The following is a 19,803-nucleotide window of genomic DNA, read 5'->3' on the forward strand; positions in this document are numbered from 1 at the left end:
TTAAGAATTAGTATTAATTCTTTAAATGTTTGGTAGAATTCACCTGTAAAGGCATCTGGTCTTGAACATTTGTTTATTGGGAGATTTTAGATTACTGACTGAATTTCTTTGCTCATTATCAGTCTGTTCAAATTTTCTATTTCCTCCTGTTTCAGTTTTGGTAGTTTATATATTTCGAGGAATTTATTCATTCCTTCTAGGTTGTCCAGTTTATTGGTATATAGTTTTTCATAATATTCTCTTACACTTGTTTGTATTTCTAGGGTGTTGGTTGTTATTTCTCCTCTCTCATTTGTGATTTCATTTTTTTTAAAGTCCTTTCTCTTTTTTTCTTGGTGAGTCTGCATAGAAGTTTATCAATTTTATTGATTTTTCAAAGTACCAGGGCTTGGTTTCACAGATCTGTTCTATTGTGTGTGTGGGTTTTTTTTTTTTTTTAAAGATTCTGTATAATTTATTTCTGCTCTAATCTTTATTATTTCCTTCCTTCTGCTGGTTTTAGTCTTTTGTTGTTGTTGTTGTTGTTGTTTTTCTAGATCATTTAGGTGCAGTGTTAGGTTGTTTATTTGAGATTTGTCTTGCTTCTAGAGATAGGCCTGTATTGCTATAAACTTCATGATATAAACTATTTTTTTGTTGCATACCAGAGGTTTTGAACTGTTGGGTTTTTATTTTCATTTGTTTCTATGTACTTTTTTATTTCTTTTTTTATTTCCTGGTTGATCCATTCATTGTTTAATGGCATCTTGATTAACCTCCATGTATTTGTGGTCTTTCCAGATTTTTTCTTGTGGTTGACTTCTAGTTTCATAGTGTTGTGGTCAGAAAAGATGCATGGTATGAATTCAATCTTCCTGAATTTGTTGAAGCTTGTTTTATGGGCTAACATGTGATCTACTCTGGAGACTGTTCCATGAGCACTTGAGCAGAATGTGTATTCTGCTGTTGCAAGATGGAATATTTTGAATACATCTGTTAAGTCTATCTGTTCTTGTGTGTCATTCAAAGCCATTGTTTCCTTGTTGATTTTCTGTGCAGATGATCTGTCCATTGATGTAAGTTGGATGTTAAAGTCCCCTAGCATTACTGTATTATTATTGATTGGTTCCTTTATGTTTGTTATTGTTTTATATATTTGGATGCTCCTATGTTGGGTGCATAAATATTTACAATTGTTATACTTCTTGTTGGATTGTCCCCTTCATTATTATTTAGTGTCTTTCTTTGTTCTTTGTTTTAGTATTTGTTTTAAAGTTTACTTTGTCTGATATAAGTATTCCTACTCTGGCTTTCTTTTGATGTCCATTTGCATGATCATATTTCTCCATCCCCTCCCTTTCAATCTGCAAGTTGCTTTAGGTCTAAAATGGATCTTGTAGGCAGGATGTAGATGGATCTTGTTTTTGTTTTTGTTTTTTTTATCCATTCTCTCATCCTATGTTTTTTTGATTGGAGCATTTAGTCCGTTTACATTCACAGTAATTATTGATAGATACATATATTTATTGCCATTCTATTACTTGTTTTGTAGTTGTTTCTGAAGATTTTCTCTGATCTTTTCTTATCTTTCACATTTTTCTGATTTTTTAGTGATATATTTGGATTCCCTTCTCTTTATTCTTTGCATGTTTATTAGATGGTTTTTGATATATGGTTACCATTAAGTTTGTATATAACCTCTTCTGCATTATCAGTCTATATGAAGTTGATGGTTAAGTTTGAACCCATTCTTTTTTCTTCTTTTCTCCATGCTTTAGGTATATGCTATTTTTAAAATCTTTTTTTGTGAGTTCCTTGACTGATTTTTTACAGAGATATTAGTTTTTACTGCTTTTGTGTTTCCTACCTCTATACTGTCACTTTTGGTCTCTCCTTTCCACTCAAAGAGTCCCTTTTAATATTTCTCGCAGAGCTGGTTTAGTTATCATGAGCTCCTTTAGTTTTTGTTTGTCTGGGAAGCTCTTTATCTCTCCTTTTATTCTGAATGATAGCCTTGCTGGATAGATTGCAGATTTTTGGTTGCAGATTTTTCTCACTCAGCACCTTGAATATATCATGCTGCTCTCTTCTGGTTTACAAGTTTCTGTTGAAATCTCCTGCCAGCCTAATGGGCTTTCCCTTATAAGTTACTGACATCTTTTGTCTTGCTGCTTTAAAATTTTTTTCTTTATCACTATATTTTGCAAATTTAATTACAATATATCTTGCTGTGGGTCTGCTTTTGTTGATTTTGGGGGGGGTTCTCTGTGCCTCCTGGTTCTGGATATGTTTCCTTTCCCAGATTAGGGAAATTTTCAGCTATTGTTTCTTCAAATAAATTTTCTGTCTCCTTTTCTCTTTCTTCTTCTGGGACTCCTATAATGTGAATGTTATTATGTTTGATGGAGTCACTGAATTCCCTAAGTCTTTTCTTGTTTTGTGTAATTTTTTTCTCTCTTTTGTTCAGCTTAATTACTTCTTATTACTCTATCTTGTAGGTCACTAATTTGTTCCTCTGCTTCTCCCATCCTGCTGGTTATTGCAGGGTGTTTCTCATTTTGTTTATTGTGCCCTTTATCTCTGCTTTGTCATTCCTCATCTCTGAATTAAGGGTTACTTTCACTTATGTCTTCCACTCTTTTCTCAACTCCAGTGAGTATCCTTATGATCATTGCTTTACATTCTCTACCAGGCATGTTACTTCTATCTGTTTTGCTTACGTCTCTGGGTGTGGCCTTGTCCCATTCTTCCATTTGGGATAAATGTCTCTACTTCCTCATTTTGTCTGCCTCTCTGTGTCTGTTTCTCATGTTAAGGAAGTCAGCTGGATTTTCTGCTCTTGAAAATAGTGACTTTATAAAGAAAAGATCCTGGAGTGCCCTGCAGTGCAGTGTCCCCTGTTCATCAGAACCTGGCCCATCAGGAGAACATCCTATGTGTGTTGCTTATGCCCTGCTGTTGTGTCTGAGTCCCTTTCCCTTTCAGTGCAGTCGCTGCCTGTTGTGGGCTGTGCTTGCTCTGTGTTGTTAGTGGGATCCAGGCAGGCCAACTCTGAGGGGGTGTGGCCGCGGGGGACTTGAGAGCAGGGTAGTGCTGTTAGCAAAATTTGTGCTGGGCCGCTAAGGCTATGCCAATACCCTGAAGCCTGCTGCAGCTGGGAGCTGTGTGCTGTGGCTGCTGGGGGCTCAAGGCTGGGCACAGCACAAGGTGATGGCTGGGCCCAGCCAGCACAATGGGGCTGGGCGCACATGGGGGCTAGGTGTGGAGCGTGATGGTGGCTGGGGATGCAGGTCTGGGTGCAGTGTGGTGGATGTGCCCGGTGTATGGTGCTAGTTGTGTACTCGGTGGCTTGGCAGGTGCACACCTGGCTTTAACAAAATTGCCCCTGAGCCCAGGGCCAAGGCCAGCAGGCTTGGAGTGGGCAAGTCCTCAGGAGAACTCGTGGGCATGGTGCACGCTAGTGGGTTAGGTAGCAAGTGTCTGTGCAGTCCTAACTCACAGGGGCAGGGGAGGAAAATGGCCCCTGCTGACTCTTTTGTTCCCTAAAAAGTCCCCAAAGACACTCCAAAATCAATATGAATAGATCTGTCTCCTGTTTTCCCCCAGAGTTGTGTTTTTTTCATGTTGCCTCACCATGCAGACTGCTGTCTCTTTAAGGGCAGGGACCCAGCTATCACTCACCCCCCAGCTCGTCCAGTGCTGAGTCAGCTGACTTTTAATGCTCCAGGCTCCAAGTGCCACTGGTTTTACAAACTCACAGAATTCAGCCCCTCTGATTTTTAAAGTTTTCCCCCTGTGAACTCCCTGGTGAGAGGGCCCCTTTCTCTGCCTTCTCCAGGCGCTGCTCCCTCCCTCCTGCAGGCGGCCTCTCTCTGCCTTTCTGACCTTCCTCACTTTCAGATGCAGCTTCTTCTCTATATTTAGTTGTGGAGTTTGTTCTGCCAGTCTTCGAATGGATGTGACTTGGATGTGGATGATATCTAGTTGAAAATGTGGGATGAGGTGAGCTCAGGGTCCTCCTACTCTGCCATCTTTCCAAGCTCCCACCCATGCCAGTCTCTTTGGATGAATTGCTTCCCTATAATCCAGATGGTTTTCAGACTTTGTGGCTGAAATGTCAGACTTCTGAACTATAACTGCACACATTCCAATCCATGTGGCTCTACTGCTCTAGTTCTATTCTTTTTTACTACTGTAGAAACCACGCAATGTCAGGCTAGTATCCCTCAAGTATAAATGTACTTCGAAAAAATTCTCTCTGCCCATGAACACCATCTGCAGAAGCTTCTGTTCTCCAAGAAGCATGCTTTTATAAGCTTCTCTGAATTTAAATAAAAAAAAATATTTCTTAGGGGCTATGGTCTGAAGATGTCCTCATTAGTCAGAAATTGCTTTCCCTATGATCTCTTTGTCAAATATACCCCATTCACCATCCTGCCTTCTGGGTTAAAAGTTCTCCTTTTGCACTCTGAGGCATAAACCCAACACAAATTATGCACTTGTTCACCAAAGACATGTGCAAGAATGCTTATAATAGTTTTATTCATAATATCCTCAAACTAGCAAAAACCCAAATGTCCATCAACAGCAGAATTGACAAATATATTGTGGTAGATTCACACAGTGGAATTCTAGTAGACAGTCTAGAGCTACACCAAACAATATAAATGAATCTTACAAGCTACTAATGAGCAAAAGAAGCCAGATACAAAGGAATGTGTAAAGTACAATTCAATTTATATAAAATTCAAGACTAGGTAAAGCTACTGTAGAGTTCTGAAATGGTTCACTTTGGGGTAGGAGGGAGGAAGAGTATTTGGAAGAGGGCATGAGGGGGACTTCTAGGGGTGCTGGTAACATTTTATATCTTGACCTCGTTTCATAGCTATGTTCACTGGGTGATAATTCATTAAGCTACTCACTTATGATCTGTGTACTGATTTTAACTAAAGAAGGCTTTTCTTAGTAAAGTTCCCCATTTGCTGTATTGTCAAGGTTTTTATTAAGTCCCACTTCCTCAGGGAAGCTGCTCCATACCAGGAAATTCCTAGGAGGGCAGACTGGGAGGGGAGGTTTGTTTCCCTGAGAAGTTGGCAATAGTGTGCATATAGTGGGTGAGGAGGGATGGAATTGTACTCCAAATGGGGGGAAAAAAGAAAAACAAGTTTGGGGGAAGGCAGACAGTTCCCCAAAAAGTGAGACCATGATTAAGTGATGAAAAGGAGGCAGAAACAGATGGGCTTAAGACCCAGAAAGCATGAGAATGGAGAGCGCAGCGGTCACCTGCAGACCCTATAGCCAGAATCCTTGGGTTGACAGCCCAGATCCACTAACTTCCATTTCACCTTGAGCAGGTTACTGAACCTCTCTGTGCCTCAGGGCTCTCATCCAGGAAATGCACAGATAAAGTCAAAGTGCAATACTTGTCAACCACCCCAAGCTGTGCCTGTCCCATGGTGGGGACTCAGCACATGTTGTTATAGTTGTTACTACATCTGCTTTAATTTTTGCTTCCGCAATCCAGATGCTGGCTGCCCACAGCTCCCGAGTTGTACGGGAAAGCAGAGAGCCCATTCTGTCTCTCCCAGTGCTAGTTCCAAAGTTCACACGTCAGATACCTTCCCTGGACATAAAAAAAAAGCTATGAGGACAGACTCCATTGTAAAAATGACCGCTCAAACCAAACTATAGAAATTGAGGGTTATAAATTCAAGAAAAGGGGGAGCAGGTCAGTTTTCAGAGAAACAGAAGCAAGGAATGACTTGGGAGGTAATGTAAGAGGAATGCAGCACAAATAGCACCTTTGTGGCCCCTCTTCCTTCAGAATTAAACCATCTCTATGCACACAATGTCAAAGTGTACATTAATCCTGACTATTTGCCCCAGATTTAACTCTGTGCTTAGCCAGGTCAAGATAGATAATTTCTTCAGTTAGAGGGGAAAAAAACAGGTCGTACTTCAAGAAATCAACACTTTGATTTTATATCTCACCAGGTTTTTATTCTGTTGCTTTTATCTCTATGCTGTTTCTCGCTGTTTTATCTCAGACTTTTTGAATGCTCTCCCCTAATGGTCAATAAAAGCACAATAAAGCATGTAACAGTCAAGAACCTTGATATGGAAGTGGAGGCGCACTGGCAGCAAGACATCCAAGGACACCGAGATAAAGCAGAGAAGAGCATGAAGTAGCTGGCGAGCGGGGCTCTGAATGAACAATTTACAGCGGCAGAGACTATGGAGTGGGGGGAAGGCTGTAAGCTAAATTCAGTCTGCTAAATTTCAGGTGTTCCCAGACTACTAAATAGCCAATTGTAAATATCAGAAATGCTTAGGATGGTTGGTTCCTTAAACAGAATAAGTGCTCAATACATACTATTCAAACGGATGAAGGAAGGAAGAAGAAATCAAGTATTTGGTATCATTAGCATATAGAAATCATGAAATCTTAGAATTAAACGGGACCTGTGAAGTCTCTTTGTCTATCCCTCTCACAAGCAGTTTTAGCTTGAGCACCTCAGAGTTGCAGATTTGAATTAGGAGCCAGTAAGAAAGACAGAAAAAAGAAGTCAACACTGATACATGACTTTTTCTAGGGAGTACAAAGTGTTTGAGAATAATGGCTAGCTGAAGGACAGTTTTTAGCAAAATAATTCTCTCCTATTGAGAGAGAATTGGAAAGGACCCCAGAGAGATCATTTGTCATGTCATCTCTCCTCTGGCTGTAAAATACAGAAGTCACTGGTTAATACCAACAATATTCTATATTTGTATAGTACTTTGTTTCCAAAGTGCATTCAAAGACATTATCCCCATTAATCTTCGCAAGGAAGTAGGTCTTCTTTTCTGAGGTCAAAAGAAGTTACCAGCCCAGAAGTAATGGGTGCCTGTTGACTTACAGAAATTCAATGACCTCATGACAGAGGTATGGGATGTCCTAATAAAAGATTGCTCCATAAAAATACACATTCATTCATGGAACTGATATATACACAGGGAGAGTTGTTGAGAATTAATGGGTACTTGCCTTTTTGAAGCTGTAATTCATCAGTGTTAATTTGGACAGTATCTTTCTCTCCTCCTCCCAAGATGATAGCAAGGACAGACACAAAGATCTCTTCAGACAGTTATCCAAGCAGGGAGGAGAGGGAAAGTGGAGAGTGACTCCTCCCCGGAGAGAACTTCTCAGGAGCTGCGAGGGGTCGAATGCCTGTGTATTCTGGGCTGTGCCTTGCACCTGCACACCACTTGTGGGTAATGTCTGAGAGGGGCAGGCCTTAGATGGGGGTGCAGCTGTCAGGGGCCAGAGTGATGGCTGTGAGAGGGAGAGGGATAGCCCACGCTGAGCAGCAAGCTAACCAGTGGTGAAAGACCAGAGCCCAAGAGCCACAGTGGGCAGCACAAAAGGCAAGGGTAAGGGCTCATGGCCTTTCACCTCCATTTCCCTCAATTGCATAACCTCATGGCTCTGGGATTTGGGTACGAACCATAGGAGAAGGATATTTTTAAAAATAATTTACAAATAGGGGTGCCTGGGAAGCTCAGTCGGTTGAGCGTCTGCCTTCGGCTCAGGTCGTGATCCCAGGGTCCTGGGATCGAGCCCCGCATCAGGCTCCCTGCTCAGTGGGAAGCCTGCTTCTCCCTCTGCCTGCTGCTCCCCCTGCTCGTGCTCTCTCTCTCTCTCTGTCAAGTGAATAAATAAAATCTTAAAAAATAATAATAATAATTTACAAATATTAGACTTGTGGCTCATTTGGATAAGTTGAGATTTGATTTGATTTAGAAATATAAAGACGTGAGAAATATAAAGAAACATGAGATCATGTTTCTTGCACTCAAGGTGTCATTAAGCAATTGTACGTCGGTTAGTCAATAACTATTCATTGAGTACTTATTATGATAGGCGTTGGGAAGGTAGTGGAAAAAAAAAGACAGAAATAGTTCCTTTGAATAGCTTATTACATCTGTCAGGGAAGACAGACAATTAAACAAGGAATAACAATGCAGCATACTGGGTGTTACAATAGAGAAGTACAGGGATCTGAGACACCACAGAACAGGGGTACATAATCTGGTCTAAGGGCCAGGGAAGGCATCCCCACAGAAGCCGCATTTAGGCTGAGATCTGAAGGATTCTGTCCTGTATCACACAACCCTTCATTTCCACCACTATTAAGTTATGCAGGTAACACGGGTGCCCGGGATTCACTATTTTAAAATCTCTCACTCAACACTGACCTTGGGGACGTCTTGGAGCATGATGTAAATTATTATCATTATTACTTTTTTAAGATTTTATTTTTAAGTAACCCCTACCTACACCCAATGTGGGACTCAAACATACAACCCCGAGGTCAAGAGTTGCATGCTCCACTGACTAAGCCAGCTAGGCGCCCCTAAATTAGTATTATTTTAAAAAAATTTCTGTATCCCCAACACTGCTCGCAGAACTTCTACAAATAGTGGGCTTTGGTTACTAAGTGAAAAAAAGAAAAAGAAAGAAAGAAAGAAAGAAAGGAAGAAAGGAAGAAAGGAAGAAAGAAAGGAAAGAAAGGAAAGAAAGGAAAGAAAGGAAAGAAAGGAAAGAAAGGAAAGAAAGAGTGAATATCTATGGCAGAAATACCAGCGCTCATCTCCAAAGGACCCAGGTTAGGTGCTGCATCCTAGCTAAGGTGGGGGGGTAGGGAGTGGGCCACTGGGATGCCCTTTTCCAGGCAGCCAGGTGATAAGCACCTGCTTCTTGAGGCTACACTGCCCCTGTGAGGGCAAGCCAGGTAATGCCAGGATTGGATGGGACACCAATACCCGCTTTGCTCAGCTTCAGGCTGATGAGAGCACTAGAGATGCAGGCTCCTAGATGAAGGGAAAGGTCCCCCCCGCCCTCACGATCCCTTTACTCAGATAGCCATCAGCCTTACTGCAAAGCAAGGGCATGCAGTTTTCTCTTATAAGTGGCAGGCCAGGTGAGAAAACTCAACTGCATTTGCATGGCATAACTCTGGGGACACTGGGAAATTGTGCCCCATACCTTTCCGCATGAATAGGCTAGAGAGAAGGGCTCCAGCCCTGCCCCACTCCCATTGCCCTAGAAGAGCCTCATGATGACCACTCACTCAGACGGTTAGACTACTGTAACAAACTGCCAAGGATGAGGTGGCTTAAACAGCAGAAATTTCCTTTTCACAGTTCTGGAGGAGGAAAGTCTAAGATGAGGGTGCCAACATGGTCAGCTTCTGGTGAGGGCCCTTTTCCTGGATTGCAGATTATCATTTTCTTGCTGTGTCCTCATATGGAGAGAGAGGGAGAGAGATGATCTCTTTTATGTCTCTTATTATTTTTAATTTTTTTAGAGAGGCGGGGGAAGGGCAGAGGGAGAAAGAGACATGGGGCTTAACCTTGAGATCATGACCTGAGCCAAAATCAAGAGTTAGATGCTTACCTGACTGAGCCACCCAGGCACCCCTTATATCTCTTCTTATAAGAGCACTAAGCTCTCTCATGAGGGCTCATCCCCATGACCTGATCAACCTTCCCAGGTCCCCCCATCTTAATACCATCACAGTGAGAGTTAGGGCTCCAACATATGAATTTCCTGGGGTTGGGGGTGGGCTGGAGGACACAAACATTCAGTCCCTAACAACCATCTTGTATGAACACTGTGTTGATGCACCCACCTCTCACAGGGCATCGACTGCCTTCCCTGAGACATTCTCATCAGTGTCACTTCTTCTCTCCCCTCTAGGGGCCTTTCAGCTGGTAAGCTCTGATCAGCACCCTTGGAAGGGAATAATGTGCCAGCACCCAGGGCCCCTTCCTCACTAAGTGTCCTGGCCAATGTCCCCCAAACTTCTGTTCTGACCATGGTGCAGAGGTTTGATACACTGGGAGCCAGGAGAACTGGGTTCTAACCCCAGATCTCCTGATTCTACACATTGGATGCATTAGACCTCAGGTTAGTTGATGAATGTCTTGGAACCTCAGTTAGCTCCTCTATAAAATAAATATGAAAATCCCTTACCCGTCTTGCAGGACTGTTGAAAGACTCAAACGGCATATTGAATGTTCTTTGTAAACTTTAAAGCACTATCCACATACAAAGTAGTAATCTTATTAAGTGCTGCATGGCCAAACATGGATGAAATTGTGATTCCATGGAAATGTCCTTTTGTGTGATGGAATCCTCCTTGTCTCGGCTTGTTAAACCACATAACTAGGGCAGTTACTGACTTGCGTCCCTTTCACCTTATTCCCTCATTTTCTTCTGGTTAGATCATCCAAACATCAGGTATAAGCAAAATTCAACCTCAGAAAGCATTTACCTAGCACCGTCCATGCGCTGAGTCCCTGCCCTCTTGCTAGAGCAAGGGGTGGGGGGTGGGAAGGGAAAGACAGTCCCTGCCCAAGGGCCCTTACAGTCTAGTCAAGGAGGCAGGAATTAAACCATCACACAAAACAAAACTCATGTTAAGTACACAGAAAGAAGGAAAATGTTTCATATTGTCTATAGTTGCTATCCTTGTGCCCTTCTGAATTCCCAACTACTAGTCAGTGGGAGCATTAACTAAATGTCCAACATCTTTAAACTCCTCCCAATCCAGTACTTTCAACAATACTCAATTCTTCACCAGAACATGCTCAGAATTGCCCGCAAAATGCTCAGCTTTTCAGATTGTCCTTCCCTCCTCCTGTTTCGGTTTCAAAACAGGTGGGGGAGGTGCAGGATGTGTCAGAGGGAGAGAGTTGAGGTCCTTGAGCTGCATGTCCTCTCCCTCTTTCAGTCTCCACACAAATGTCTCTTGTCCTCCTGTGTGCTGCCAAAGACGGGGGCCAATGTCACTGGGACTCAGGTCTTTCTCTTGGTTCGGTCGGACCTGGAATTAACCCCTGGTTGGCTGGGCCTCCCCAATACCTCTGCTAGCTGCAGATCCCAGGTCTTTGCCGCATTCTCTCTCTAGCTTGTTGGCCTGACAGTCTGCTCCTGATCTCTGTGGGGAGGGTCACCTCACCCTGCCATGGTGAACCCACTGGCAGACCCATTGGCTTTAGACTTAGTGTCCATTCAACATGGAAACTGAAAGGTCTAGGGAAAGTTAAATGTCAAGGCCTCTCTCTGCTTGACCACTCCACACCATTAGATGTATGATACCTGCCCCAGAGACTTAAATGAGAAAGGGCAATAATACTCTTACTGACCTAATGAGTCATCTCCAAATGAGGAATATCGGGACACATACATATTGTTCTCCCCTTACTCTCGACTTTTACTTCTTCCCACCAATGCTCGGGGCTGAAAAATGGGTGGTTCTTCTTTTATTTTCCATACGTGATATATGTCTCATCATACTGTTCGTGAGTCTCACGGCTTCACTAAATACCCGTCAGGAGAACTTGGACGCTAAGTCCCCGCCCCCAGTGAATTCTCTATCCCTGCTCACTCCTTGGACTCCTGCAGCCTCTGAGCTTCTCCACACTGCTTTCCACATCCCTGGACCCTGCCCCTCTGCCTTCCAGCCTAAAGCACAACTAACCATGCCTACTGTGTGCAATAGACTCTTCCTGAATGATAGGGGGTAATGGCAAGGGGATGCGGTAAAACACAAGATGGGAAAGAATGTGAAATCAAATGGTTAACGGCACTGACATTAAATCTTCTGCTGTCCCTGCCACAGTGATTATTTCACTTGTGGACATTCTCAGCTTTTTTACGAAGCCCTGCTTGCCATCATTTCCTGGACTGTTTCACCTCCTTCTAGCCAAGCATTTCTCTCAACTCTCTCAGTACCAGACACACTCATTAACTATTCTCCAGGCCGCCAGTCTGTCAGTCTGGTATGGAGAGAAATTTAGTTCTCATTTGATCTGACACAATGCCGAGAAGTAGCACAGAGTAATGATTGAGATCAAGGGTTTCAAAGACAGTCTGCCCAGGTTTCAAATCTGGTCTTCACAGCTTCCTAGCTGTGTGATTTTAAGAAGTCACTCACTCTTTCCGTACCATAGTTGCCCTATCTGTAAACTTGGACTCATCACAGAGCCCCCACCTGCTGGGATGATCGTGATGGTAATATGAGGAATATATTTGTGTAAGATGCTCACACCTGTTCTTGGTCAAAACTTAGCAGCACCCAATGAAAGGTAGGTGTTATTCTCTCTCAACTTACTCCTTCCTAGACTAGCCTAGAACAGTACTTCTCAAACTTTAGCACGCATCAGAATTATCTGGAGGGCTTATACATGACAGAACTTCTGGGACCCAACCTTAGAGTTTCTGATTTGGTAGATCTGGGATAGGGCTGGGGGATTTGCATTTTTAAGTTCCCAGGTGTTGCGATGAAGCTGGTCCAAGGATCATACTTTGAGAATCACCAACCTATTCTTTTCCACTTAAAAAAAGGACTATAGGGGCACCTGGGTGGCTCAGTCATTACGCGTCTGCCTTCGGCTCAGGTCATGATCCCGGGGTCCTGGGATCAAGCCCCGCATCGGGCTCTTTGCTCCGTGGGAAGCCTGCTTCTCCCTCCCCCACTCCCCCTGCTTGTGTTCCCTCTCTCGCTGTGTCTCTCTCTGTCAAATAAATAAAATCTTTAAAAAAAAAAAAAAGGACTATTAAGTTGTTTTTCTTAACATAAGAGCCATAAATCTTGGCTTCTCACCCTTAGGAACAAGCAAAAGTTTCAACTTGTACTTTGTACAAAGCCTTCCTTGATCAGATTCCACAGGCAGAAAAGAATATATTTACTATGCTGCCTGTTCTGTAAGGAAGAAGAAGAAACACAAATATATACATGTATCTCCACTTCTTGCAAAAAAAGAAACCTAGGAAGGATAAACCAGAAACTGATAGAATTGTTTACTTCGAGTGAGGTATATTATTTTTGCGTGTAGTTTCGACTTTTGGAAGCATGCTAGTATTTTACATATTTAAAACATTAAAGTAAATCAACAAGTTTGGAGAGACAAGCCTAGAAGTGAATAAAGACAGAAACAAATGAAACTAACAATATATCAAATGGATGACAGACTACCTTGAAGGCAAAAAAGGAGAATGAATCTAAGTCAGCTGGAACACAACACTTAGATATATAGCCTGGATCTAAAGGGAAAAAGAAATACAAACGTTTCGATAGCACGATGGGTGTAGCAATTCTGAAGCTATTTTGTGTATATTTTAGGATTGAGCAAATGAATAAATATACTGATGCTTCTGGGAGGCAGGTTTTTCACTGTGGGAAAAAGGTGATAAACAATTTTTGGAATGGGGGAATAAGGAAGAACCTATGATATTTGCTTAGAATTAGAGGTATCAGTATGAAATCATGATTTTTTTTTTAATTAAAAAGTAGGGGCACCTGGGTGGCTCAGTTGGTTAAGCGTCTGACTCTTGATCTCAGCTCATATCTTGATCTCTCAGAGTCGTGTGTTCAAGCCCTGCATTGGGCTCCATGCTGGGTGTGGAGCCTACTTAAAAAAATTTAAAAAGTAATATATGTGTATGCATATATGTTCCCTAGCTCTGTATGTTAGAAGTGTCCTCAAGTAATACTACCCCAGCAGCAATTGAACAACCTAGCACTGGATCTTGGGGTATAAATATCACTCCCCACTTTAAAAAAATAGCTGATTTTAAAGTACAAGGTAAGACTAGAACATTTCTTATGTCAGAAAATAATGAAATGCTTAAAAAAAAGGTAGGACAGGTCAAAAAGACAGAGGAAAAATACTTGAAGGGATTTCTACTAGCCAAATCACTGACAATTTGAGCAAAATAATAATAAAGAATGACAGAGGGGCAGAGCAAGATGGCGGAGGAGTAGGAGACCTGGATTTCGTCTCCTCTCAGGAATTCAGCTGGATAGGGATCAAACCATTCTGAAAACCTACAAACTCAACAGGAGATCGAAGAAAAGAAGAGCAACAATTCTCTCATCAGAAAAGCGACCACTTTCGGGAAGGTAGGACGTGCAGAGAAGTGAATCCAAGGCGATATTTGGGAGGATAGACGGTGGGGGAGGGGCCTCCGTTGGCCGCTTCTGGCAGGTGATAGAGCCACGGAGCACAAAATCGGAACTTTTAAAAGTCTGCTCCGCTGAGGGACGTCACCCTGGTGGCTAAGCGGGGGGTGGAACCCTCCGGGACAGTGTGGTCTCAGGACCCTCGGTGTCACAGAAAGACCGGGGGTGCCTGAGTGGGGCAGAGCTCCCAGGTAACGGAGCAGGGAAGCCGGCTGCAGAGGCGGAGCCCAGGCGCGGGCTCTGAGCGCGGGGTTGTCATAAACCGTGATCCGCGGCACAGTCGGGCCCCTGCTCCTCCAGCAGGGACCCAACAAGCGGCAGATCCGGGGAGACTCACCTTCCTCCCCCGGGAGGAGCCGCGCGGGAGTGCACCGCAGGGATCTGCTGGGTTTGGAGACTCCACCCGGGGTCGGGTGCCAGAGACAGAGGCGCGTGGTCACAGGCCGGGTGAGCACGGAGTGCGGCCGGAGACCGGGGAGACGGGAGTGACTGACGGCTTTTCTCTGGGGGCTCACTGAGGAGTGGGGCCCCGAGTTCTCGGCTCCCCCGGGGCGGAGATTGGGAGGCCGCCATTTTCACTCTCCGCCTCCAAAGCTGTACGGAAAGCTCGCAGGGAACAAAAGCCCCGGAAAGCAAACCCAAGCAGATGACTTAGCCGGGAGGGGGCAAGGGCGGGGCAATTCCGCCTCCGGCAGAGACATTTGGAAACCACGGCAACAGGCCCCTCCCCAGAAGATCAGCGAGAACAGCCAGCCAAGACCAACTTTACCGATCAATGAGAACGGCAGAACTCCAGCGCTAGGGGACTACTGCACATAGAATTCATGGCTTTTTTACCATGATTCTTCAGTCCTTTAAAGTTAATTTTTTTAACTGTCTTTTTGTCTTTTTATTTCTTTTTGAATTTTTTTCCCCTTTTTCAACCAACATCTTATCAATCCCTTTTTAAAAAAAAAAAACATTTTTATTTTTCATTTTTAGAGTCATATTCTATCCCTTCATAGTAGTAACCCATATTTTTAGCTTATATATATAAGTTGTTCTCTCTTTAAAATTTTGAGATAGTTTCTTCTAACAGATTAAAATATACCCTAAATCTCTAGTATATGGTGTTTTCTATTGCCCTGCCTGTTCACATCCTCTCCCTTTTTTTTTCTCTTTTTCTTTTTTCTTTTTTTAAATCCTCTTCTTTCTTTTCTCAAACAACTTCTTATCAATTCCTTTTATAAAATTTTTTATAATTTCCATTTTTATAGTCATATTCCATCCCTTCATAATATCAACCCTTATTTTTGTACATATATAAGTTTTTCTTTCTTTAAAATTTTGGGAGGCACTTTCTTCTAAAAGACCAAAATACACCCCAAATCTAGTGTGTGGCACTGATCTATATACCAGCCTGATCATATTTGATCACATTCTGGCTTTTTTGTTGTTGTTGTTGTTTTGTTTTGTTTGTTTTTGTTATTATCTTTTTCTTTTTCTTTTTTTTCTTTTTCTTTTTTCTCTCTTTCCTTTTCTTATCCCACTGCTTCAGGTCTTTTCTGATTTGTTTAAAGTATATTTTCTGGGGACGTGGTTACTCTGCTAGCATTTTGTTCTCTCATTAATCTATTCTCCTCTGCACAAAATGACGAGACGGAAAAAATCACCTCAACAAAAAGAACAAGAGGTAGTACCGACTGCCAGGGACCTACTCAATACGGACATTAGTACGATGTCAGATCTAGAGTTCAGAATCATCACTTTAAAGATACTAGCTGGGCTTGAAAAAAATATGGAAGTTATTAGAGAAACCCTTTCTGGAGAAGTAAAAGAGCTAAAATCCAACCAAGTGGAAATCAAAAAGGCTATTAATGAGGTGCAATAAAAAATGAGGGCGCTAACTGCTAGAATAAATGAGGCAGAAGAGAGAATCAGTAATATAGAAGATGAAATGATGGAAAATAAAGAAGCTGAGAAAAAGAGAGATAAACAACTACTGGATCACGAGGGCAGAATTCGAGAGATAAGCGATACCATAAGACGAAACAACATTAGAATAATTGGGATCCCAGAAGAAGAAGAAAGAGAGAGAGGGGCAGAAGGTATACTGGAGCAAATTATAGCAGAGAACTTCCCTAATTTGGGGAAAGAAACAGGCATGAAAATCCAGGAAGCACAGAGAACCCCTCTCAAAATCAATAAAAATAGGTCAACACCCCGACATCTAATAGTAAAACTTACGAGTCTCATAGACAAAGAGAAAATCCTGAAAGCAGCTCGGGAGAAGAGATCTGTAACCTACAATGGTAGAAACATTAGATTGGCAACAGACCTATCCACAGAGACCTGGCAGGCCAGAAAGGACTGGCAGGATATATTCAGAGCACTAAATGAGAAAAACATGCAGCCAAGAATACTCTATCCAGCTAGGCTGTCATTGAAAATTGAAGGAGAGATAAAAAGCTTCCAGGACAAACAAAAACTAAAGGAATTAGCAAACACAAAACCAGCCCTACAGGAAATCTTGAAAGGGGTCCTCTAAGCAAAGAGAGAGCCTAAAATCAACATAGACCAGAAAGGAACACAGACAATATACGGTAACAGTCACCTTACAGGCAATACAATGGCACTAAATTCCTATCTTTCAATAGTTACCCTGAATGTAAATGGGCTAAATGCCCCAATCAAAAGACACAGGCTAACAGACTGGATTAAAAAACAAGACCCATCGATATGCTGTCTGCAAGAGACTCATTTTAGAATCAAAGACACCCCCAGATTGAAAGTGAAGGGGTGGAAAACCATTTACCATGCTAATGGACACCAAAAGAAAGCTGGGGTGGCAATCCTTCTATCAGACAAATTAGATTTTAAACCAAAGACTGTAATAAGAGATGAGGAAGGACACTATATCCTACTTAAAGGGTCTATCCAACAAGAAGATCTAACAATTGTAAATATCTATGCCCCTAACATGGGAGCAGCCAATTATATAAGGCAATTAACAACAAAAGCAAAGAAACACATCGACAACAATACAATAATAGTGGGGGACTTTAACACCCCCTCACTGAAATGGACAGATCGTCTAAGCAAAAGATCAACAAGGAAATAAAGACTTTAAATGACACACTGGAACAAATGGACTTCACAGACATATTCAGAACATTCCACCCCAAAGCAACGGAATACACATTCTTCTCTAGTGCCCATGGAACATTCTCCAGAATAGATCACATCCTAGGTCATAAATCAGGTCTCAACCAGTACCAAAAGATTGGGATCATTCCCTGCCTATTTCAGACCACAATGCTTTGAAACTAGAACTCAATCACAAGAGGAAAGTCGGAAAGAACTCAAATACATGGAGGCTAAAGAGCATCCTACTGAAGAATGAATGGGTCAACCAGGAGATTAAAGAAGAACTAAAAAAATACATGGAAACCAATGAAAATGAAAACACAACTGTTCAAAATCTTTGGGATGCAGCAAAGGCAGTCCTAAGAGGAAAGTATATAGCAATACAAGCCTTTCTCAAGAAACAAGAAAGGTCTCAAGTACACAACCTAACCCTATACCTAAAGGAGCTGGAGAAAGAACAGCAAATAAAGCCTAAACCCAGCAGGAGAAGAGAAATAATAAAGATCAGAGCAGAAATCAATGAAATAGAAACTAAAAGAACAGTAGAACAGATCAACGAAACTAGGAGCTGGTTCTTTGAAAGAATTAACAAGATTGATAAACCCCTGGCCAGACTTATCAAAAAAAGAAGAGAAATGACCCAAATCAACAAAATCATGAATGAAAGAGGAGAGATCACAACCAACACCAAAGAAATACAAACAATTATAAGAACCTATTATGAGCAACTCTATGCCAGCAAATTAGATAACCTGGAAGAGATGGATGCATTCCTAGAGATGTATCAACTACCAAAACTGAACCAGGATGAAATAGAAAACCTGAACAGACCTATAACCACTAAGGAAATTGAAGCAGTCATCAAAAATCTCCCAAAAAACAAAAGCCCAGGGCCAGATGGCTTCCCAGGGGAATTCTACCAAACATTTAAAGAAGAATTAATACCTATTCTTCTGAAACTGTTCCAAAAAATAGAAATGGAAGGAAAACTTCCAAACTCATTTTATGAGGCCAGCATTACCTTGATCCCCAAACCAGACAAAGACCCCATCAAAAAGGAGAATGACAGACCAATATCCCTGATGAACATGGATGCAAAAATTCTCACCAAAATACTAGCCAATAGGATCCAACAGTACATTAAAAGGATTATTCACCACGACCAAGTGGGATTTATCCCTGGGCTGCAAGGTTGGTTCAACATCCACAAATCAATCAATGTGATACAATACATTAACAAAGAAAGAACAAGAATCATATGATCCTCTCAATAGATGCAGAAAAAGCTTTTGACAAAGTACAGCATCTTTTCTTGATCAAAACTCTTCAGAGTATAGGCATAGAGGGTACATACCTCAAGATCATAAAAGCCATCTATGAAAAACCTACAGCGAATATCATTCTCAACAAAACTGAGAGCTTTCCCCCTACGGTCAGGAACGCGGCAGGGATGTCCACTATCACCACTGCTATTCAACATAGTATTGGAAGTCCTAGCCACAGCAATCAGACAACAAAAAGAAATCAAAGGCATCCAAATCGGCAAAGAAGAAGTCAAACTCTCACTCTTTGCAGATGATATGATACTTTATGTGGAAAACCCAAAAGACTCCACCCCAAAACTGCTAGAACTCATACAGGAATTCAGTGAAGTGGCAGGATATAAAATCAATGCACAGAAGTCAGTGGCATTCCTGTACACCAACAACAAGACAGAAGAAAGAGAAATTAAGGAGTCGATCCCATTTACAATTGCACCCAAAACCATAAGATACCTAGGAATAAATCTAACCAAAGAGACAAAGGATCTGTACTCAGAAAACTATAAAATACTCATGAAAGAAATTGAGGAAGACACAAAGAAATGGAAAAACGTTCCATGCTCATGGATTGGAAGAGCAAATATTGTGAAGATGTCAATGCTATCTAGAGCAATCTACACATTCAATGCAATCCCCATCAAAATACCATCCACTTTTTTCAAAGCAATGGAACAAATCATCCTAAAATTTGTATGGAACCAGAAAAGACCCCGCATAGCCAGAGGAATGTTGAAAAAGAAAAGCAAAGCCAGCGGCATCACAATTCCGGACTTCCAGCTCTATTACAAAGCTGTCATCATCAAGACAGCATGGTACTGGCACAAAAACAGACACATAGATCAATGGAACAGAATAGAGAGCCCAGAAATGGACCCTCAACTCTATGGTCAACTCATCTTCGACAAAGCAGGAAAGAATGTCCAATGGAACAAAGACAGTCTCTTCAACACATGGTGTTGGGAAAATTGGACAGCCACATGCAGAAGAATGAAACTGGACCATTTCCTTACACCACACACAAAAATAGACTCCAAATGGTTGAAAGACCTCAATGTGAGACAGGAGTCCATCCAAATCCTAAAGGAGAACACAGGCAGCAACCTCTTTGACCTCAGCCGAAGCAACTTCTTCCTAGAAACATCGCCAAAGGCAAGGGAAGCAAGGGCAAAAATGAACTATTGGGACTTCATCAAGATAAAAAGCTTTTGCAAAGCAAAGGAAACAGTCAACAAAACCAAAAGACAACTGACAGAATGGGAGAAGATATTTGCAAATGACATATCAGATAAAGGGCTAGTATCCAAAATCTATAAAGAACTCATCAAACTCAACACCCAAAGAACAAAGAATCCAATCAAGAAATGGGC

General features: G+C 42.0%; 1 long non-coding RNA gene across 4 annotated transcripts in view; it reads right to left on the bottom strand.

The window, feature by feature from the left end:
• Positions 1-19,803, bottom strand: part of LOC118013449 — a 65,912-nt gene that overhangs the window by 22,632 nt on the left and 23,477 nt on the right. Inside the window, exon 3 of one of the 4 annotated variants that reach the window (XR_004680033.1) lies at positions 7,758-9,253. The exons of 2 other annotated variants lie outside the window; for them this stretch is intronic. This is a non-coding gene — a long non-coding RNA (uncharacterized LOC118013449). Of the gene's footprint in view, positions 1-7,757; positions 9,261-19,803 lie in introns of those variants that run through there. One more of the 4 variants, XR_004680030.1, reaches the window with a different exon arrangement.

The sequence above is a fragment of the Mirounga leonina genome, unplaced genomic scaffold, assembly GCF_011800145.1.
Source record: "Mirounga leonina isolate KUSES-001 unplaced genomic scaffold, KU_Mleo_1.0 Mir_153, whole genome shotgun sequence".
NCBI lineage: Eukaryota > Metazoa > Chordata > Mammalia > Carnivora > Phocidae > Mirounga > Mirounga leonina.